The following is a 7,635-nucleotide window of genomic DNA, read 5'->3' on the forward strand; positions in this document are numbered from 1 at the left end:
TAAATAATTAAGTATTAAAAGTGTTTTACACCTAGTTTTAAAACTGAGAATGAATGGAAAAATAATAATAATCTGGCATTAAAACCTGAAGAAGGGGGAAAGTAAATTGTACCAAGCATTCCATCTCAAATGGGGGACTAAGGGGTGCAGAGCTCAAAGATACTGCCATGCTCCTGACCCTGGAATCAGAAAAATAAAAATCAGAGAGCAAATTTGAAATACTAAAAATAACCACTACTAAAATTTACATGACTTATTAGCTTCTAAAACACAGACAAATGTAACAGCAAAGTTAATATAATCCATCTAGCATAAGATAGGAAATAAAGAAGACAGCAAGGAAATATACAACACAGAAAACATGAGTTAAGATGACAGGGGCAATATAGCGACAAATGTAAATGGGATAAATACCCATAAGAGAGGCAAAGGCTTCAATTAAGCTCCAAAAATGCATTAGGCCAAAAACTACTTATTTTTCACACATGCACACAAAAAAAGAAATGAAAGTAATAAAACTGTTTAAAAACCAAAATAATAGAGGAAGACATGGGATAAATGCAAAAATGAAATCTAGGCAAAAACAATAAATGGAACATTTTACGGTGTTAACAAATACAAATCAAAATGATATTATGCAATATTCAGCGAATACTTAAGAAATCCCACTGCTTTTTCAGGAATAAAAAGTACACACATAACATTTAATGCTAACTGCTACCAAAATTTAAAATAAGATTTAGAACACTGTTTGAATTGTTCTGTTCCTCATAATATTCTATTTAAATTATTTTTAAAATAGTAAAACAGAAAGAAAAACTGATAGGGTGTAATTTTGAAACATACCATTATTGTTTTTGACAAATTAACAAAAAATAAAGATATTTTTAAAAGTATTTAAATCATAAAATTGATGTTTAATTTTTAAATGTGATGAAAAGAGAACACATTTAACTGGCAATTATGGAAAATTTATAAAAATAGAACCCATAATAAAATGTGAAAAAAATGCAATAAAATATAAATTAATAACTGGCATTACCTGAAGATAATTGATCATGGAAATAATCCTCTTAAAGTAAATCCCCTAGAAAGGAAGTTCAAAATTTTATAATGAAGAAGAAAAGGTGGGGTGAGACTTTACCTTCAAAACACTAAAGATAAAAATCACCAAGTTAAGCTTATTTTCTGGTATATTAAATGAAAATAAAAAACAAAATTTTTAAATTAAATATTGATTTTTCATATTTTTGACAATATGAACAGCCTTCATGTTTGAATAGAGTTATTTTTATTAAAAAAAAAAAAAGGTCGAGGACTTCATCAGTTTCCTAAGAGTTATTTCAATGCTTTTCTATTAGATAATTCTCCTCTGAAGCTGCCATGTCATCATCCTGTAGACTTCCCTTTTCTTTCAGATATATTCTGCCAGATTCTCATTTGTCAAAAAAATGTAGACAGTTCCAACAATTCTCCAACATCGGCTTCATCAATCTCATCAAACCCTGCAGGACCTCTTTTTAATCAAATTGCAATGTGTTTGCTTTGTTTAGTCAGAAAAACATCCAACAATCAGCAAGACATAAATGACTAGCTGGGAAGGTATGGACTCTAGTCCTACAAGTAAAGGAACTTTTGAAATTAGATCAACTTCATAAATGGTCAATTCATTAGTGATGTTTCATGTCATGAAAATTTTACTCCCCTATGTACCTTCATCCACCACTCATCAGTCAGTTTGTCATACCGTGGTGGCTTGCATGTTACATGGAGGCTATGCCACCAGTATTTTGAATACCAGCAAGGTCACATATGGTGGACAGGTTTCAACAGAGCTTCCAGACTAAGATAGGCTAGGGAGAAAGGGCTGGAAATTAGCCAATGAAAACCTATGGATCACAACAGAACGTTGTCTGACTCGCTTGCTTTGAATATATCATCGGGAGAGATCAATCACTGGAGGACATCATGTTTGGTAAAGAAGAAGGCCAACAAGGGTGATGGAGACCCTCACTGAGATGTACTGCCACAATAGATGCAACTATGGATTTGAACATGCCAGTAATGGTTGAACAACATGATGAATATATTTAACGTCACTGAACTGTACATGTGAAGACTGTTGAATGGCAAATGCTTTGTTACCTATATATTTACAACAATTTTAAAAAATGGGATTCAGTTGAGGTGCTCATCAATGGGAAAGTTATGGAGTTAAACGATTTCATTATTAAATAATATTGAAAATATATAAACTAAGCACTTAACTTTAAGAGAGCTAAAAAAGCATAAAAAATGAAGAATAAGGAATTAACAAAGATATAAATAGCGGTTAAAAAATAAATCCAAATTCTCATTCTTTGAAAAGACCAAAGAAATTTCAAGACTAGCAAAGTGCTAGGAAAAAAGGGAGGAAGAACAGGAGGGAGGGAAGAAAACAGAGACAGAGAAAGAGGGGAAAAGGGAGGGAGGGAGGAAAAGACAAAAGAAAGAAGTAAGACACAATTATATAGTATTAAGAATGGTAAAAGGTATTATTCTGAAGGAAACTTTGGTGGCTTAGTGGTTAAGTGCTACAGCTGCTAACCAAAAGGACGGCAGTTTGAATCTGCCAGGCACTTCTTGGAAAGTCTATGGGGCAGTTCTGTTCTGTCCTATAGGGTTGCTATGAATCGGAATCGACTTGATGGCAGTTGGTTTGGGTTTTGGGGGGGTTATCGTTCTGAAGAGACCACTTTCTGGAAGACTTTCAAAGTCCGTTGGTTCTGAAAGGAATTTCATAAAGTGACTGCTATCGCCACCTGTTGATAGCAGGCAGCGTTGACATTTTTGCCTCAGCTATGTTCACGTCTAAGAAATCTCGTAAACAGAAATTTCAAAATTGTTTTAAATTTCCAATTTCTAGAATATTTTAAATGGTACATGATATCTTACATACCATGTCAATTGATTTTAAAATATTGATTAAATGAAAGTTTTTTTTTTTCTTTTAATACATAACTAAAATTGACTCAAGAAGTAGAAAAGTCAAAAACAAATGACCATGTAAGAAGTCAAAAAAGTTTTTTCCAACATGTTCTGGGGCCAGGCAGTATTACCAGTGAGTACTTTTAAGAAAGTTATTCACTTCAGGAACTCTGAAACTGTTCAAAAATATAGAAAAAAGAGACAGATTCTCTAATTGACTTCTAATTGACTTTATAAAGTTAGTACAGCTTTCATACCATGAAAAAGATGACAAAAATTACAAAAAAGGGAGATGTAAAGACAAATTCCAATTGTAAATATAGACGCAAAAATTCATTTAAAATTATATAGAATCAAATACAACATATATTCAAAGAATATCGCTCTGTGTTCAGGTAGCAATATTTCCAGATGTGCAGCATAGTTCCACATTATGAAATCATCAGTCTGATTTACCACAGTAATAGATCCAAGAAGAACAACCACGTGAAGATCTCAAAAGATGAAAATAAACCCATCTGATAAAATTCAACTGCATGTCTGGCTAAATAATCCTGGTACACTAGGATTAGAAGAATAGTTTATAAACATCAGTAAGATTTCCTCTCCTCCTAAAATCATGAGTAAGAAAAAGATGTGTCAAATCACCACTATTTTTCAGTGTTGTCTTGGAATTTTTGGTTACTGCAACAGGTTACAAAAAAATTTTGTTAAGTTCAATAGTATGTATAACTATTTGGTTTCAAAACTCAAAGTGTATCAACTAAAAAACTACTAAAACAAATACACTAGCTCAAAAAGGTAGCAAACTAAAAAATAAATATAAAACAAAACAAGAGCTTTCCTAGATACTAGTTGAACCCACTTATAAAATATCATGGGAGGGAATCATTTCACAAAAGTATCAAAAACCCTAAAATTTCTTGGAAAAATAAATTTTAAGAGAAGGCACATTTAAAAAAAATACAAAATTCTAAAAAAATAAAAACAGACTTTGACAAATACAAAAGATATACTATGTTCATGGATAAGATGATTAAACATTGCAAATTAATCCATAAATGCAATGTAATTCCAATCAATATCTTGATAGAACTTCTTTTTGGAAATGGATACAGGCTTCCAAAAGGCCAACTAGAATGAACACAGAGAATGCTCAAGACTTTTTTTAAAGGACAGGAAATAAAGTGTGCCTTGCCCTAGCAGACTTTAAAAGTGTGACTAGTTCTGATGCAGGACTAGAAAAATAGATCAATGAAATCCAGTAGAAAGGGCAGACACAGAAACAGGTGCCTATGAGAATGTGGTGTATGATAAAATTGGCAGTGTGGAAAGTCAGATTATAAATAAATGATATTGAGACCATTAACATTAAGTACTTAGAAAAATATAAAGTTAAACCCTGCTCCAGACATATGGTAGATGGTACTTTGTTTTGGATTATACATTGCTCTTTCTATAAAATATTATAACAAATATTATATATAATATCCTTAAGACACATATTCTGTAATATTTCCATGCCCCATTGACGTTAGGCTTAGCCATGTGACTTGCTTTGGCCAGTGAAATGTGAACAGAAGTAACATACACCACACCCAGGTAGAAATTTTATGTGCTATTCATGGCTCCACTCTTGCTAATCTTCCCTCTGCCAGGGGACTGGGATAGAAAGTGCTCCTTGGTCTGGTTCTCAAAATGAAACACTCCTGGAACAGCACCAGAACTCACCTGCAGCCAACATTTTACAAGAATGAGAAATAAATATTTATTAATACAAGTCACTGAAATTTGGGGATCATTTGTTAATGTTCATAACCTAAAGAAAGTTAAATGATAGGGAATGTAGAAAGGTAAAATGTAAAAAAGAAACTATGACATCTCTAGAAGAAAAGATTGATGAATATTTATAAAAATCTACTTCTATTTAAACAAAACATGGAAGAACAACACTTAAGTAAAACAGTTTAAAGATTTGGCTACATAAAAGTTTAAAATTTCTCATAAAACAATGTTCGGCAAACAACAAACCTGGAAAATTTATTTGGAGCACATATGCCAAAGGATTCATATACAAAATGTTCTTAAAAATAAGGAAAAAAAAAAAAAGGTGAATGCCCTAAGGGGCCAAAAACATTAATAAAAGCCAATTCTCAAAAGACATACAAATAGCAGCAAAAAAAAAGTTAACATATGCTTAACCCTATGCTTACCCTCAGGAGTCCCTGGGTGGTGCAAATGGTTAACTGCGAGGCTACCAACAGAAAAGTAGGTGGTTCAAGTTCACCCAGGAGCACCACGGAAGAAAGGCCTGGTAATTTGCTTCCCAAAGGTCACAGACATGAAAACCGTATGGAGCACAGGTCTACACTGACATGTATGGGGTCACCATGAGTTGGAACCAACTCACCAGCAGTGGGTTAGTTATGGTTAGCCTCACTAATCACCAAAGAAATATGAATAAATAATAAGATTATTTTTTCAACTATTTTATTAACAGAGATATAAAGTATCATTGTTTCCAATGTTAGCAAAGGAATAGGGAAAGAAACATTCTCATACACTGCTCTTGAGGTTGTAAATTGGTATAAACTTTTTTAGAAAGCAAGTTGACAAAACATCAGACTTAGAAAGTGATTGACTCAGAAGGTCTACTTTCTGGAATTTATCCTTAAAAATAATTGGACAAACGGGCAAAAATATCTATACAAGCGTATTTATCATAGTGTCATCTATAATAGGGAAAAATCTAGAAAAATCTTAAAAAACTTATTGGTGTCAAGTCAATTTGGACTCATAGAAACCCTATAGGACTGGAGTAGAACTGCCCCACGGGGCTTCTAAGGCCATAAATCTTAATGGAAGCAGACTGCCACATCTTTCTCCTGCAGACTAGCTGGTTGGTTTGAACCCCCCAACTTCCAGTTAGCAGTCCAGCACTTAACCACTGTACCATCAGAGCTCCTTAAGGTTAAGTAAATTATTATACACTTACACAACGGAATACTATGTAACCATTATGGGTAATGATGTAAATGTGTGTTTATTTATAAGAAACGACATATATGATCAAATAAGTGAAAAAAAAATTAAATTACTGGGCTGAAGGCTGTGGGGACCATAGTCTCAGGTAACATCTAGCTCAACTGGCATAATGTAGTTTATAAAGAAAATGTTCTATATTCTGCATTGGTGAGTAGCGTCTGGAGTCATAAAAGCTTGTGAGCAGCCATCTAAGACACTCCACTGATCTCGCCCCATCTGGAGCAAGGAAGAATGAAGAAATCCAAACACACAAGGACTAATGGAGCACAACTACCACAGCCTCCACCAAACTGAGTCCAGCACAACTAGATGGTACCTGGCTACTACCACCAACTGCTGTGACAGAGATCACAAACAGAGGGTCTGGACAGAGCTGGAGAAAAAATGTAGAACAAAATTCTAACCCTAACATACACACAAAAAGACCAGACTTGCCGGTCTGACAGAGACTGAAGAAACACCGAGAGTACAGCCCTCCGACATACTTATAGCTCGGTAATGAAGTTATTCCTGAGGTTCACCCTTCAGTCAAGGATTAGACAGACCGGTAAAACAAAACGAGACTAAATGGGCACACCTGCCCAGGGGCAAGGATGAGAAGGCAGGAGAGGACAGGAAAGCTGGTAATGGGGAAACCAATGTCAAGGAGGGGAGGGTGTTGACATGATGTGGGGTTGGCAACCAATGTCACGAGACAGTATGTGTATTGTTTAATGAGAAGCTATTTTGCTCTGTATGCCTTCATCTAAAGTACAATAAAAAGGATTTTTTTTTAATTTACAAATGCTTATATACAATTATTTTGTTTTAAGAATAAATTGTTTACATGTATAACAGAGATACAATATTGTCATACACTGAATTATGTGTCCCCAAAAATGTGTGTATCAACTTGATTATGCCATGATTCCCAGTATTCTGTGGTTGTCCTCCATTTTGTGATGTAATTTTATGTTAAAGAGGATTAGGGTGGAACTGTAACACCCTTACCAGGTCACATCCCTGATTCAATGTAAAGGGAGTTACCCAGGGGTGTGGTCTGCGCCACCTTTTATCTCTTAAGAGATGAAAAGGAAAGGGAAGCAAGCAGAGAGTTGGGGACCCCTTACCACCAAGAAAGCAGTTCCGGGATAAGAGCCCGTCATTTGGACCTGAGGTTCCTGCACTGAGATGCTCCCAGACCAAGGAAAGACTGATGCATCACAAGGACCTTCCTCCAGAGCGGACAGAGAGAGAAAGCCTCCCCCTGGAGCTGATGCCCTGAATTTGAACTTGGAGGCTACTAGACTGTGAGAGAATAAATTTCTCTTTGTTAAAGTCATCCACTTGTGGTATTTCTGTAATAGCAGCACTAGATGAGTAAGACAAATATGTATGTATATTTAGATGTATATTTTAGTTCTTGTGTGTACATATTTATATACGTATACAATTTTTAAAACATCTAAAAACTGGAGGAATAGCTAAAGGATTATCCTTTGAGGTAATTTCTTCTTTTTGTTCATATGCATTTCAAATACTTCAACAACATACTATTTACGTAATAATGAAATAATAAAATTATATGACAGTATTCTATAAGGCTGTGTTGATTAATCCCTTCAGGGTGAAAAGATCTCTGAG

Source organism: Elephas maximus, chromosome 21 (assembly GCF_024166365.1).
Source record: "Elephas maximus indicus isolate mEleMax1 chromosome 21, mEleMax1 primary haplotype, whole genome shotgun sequence".
Classification (NCBI taxonomy): Eukaryota; Metazoa; Chordata; class Mammalia; order Proboscidea; family Elephantidae; genus Elephas; species Elephas maximus.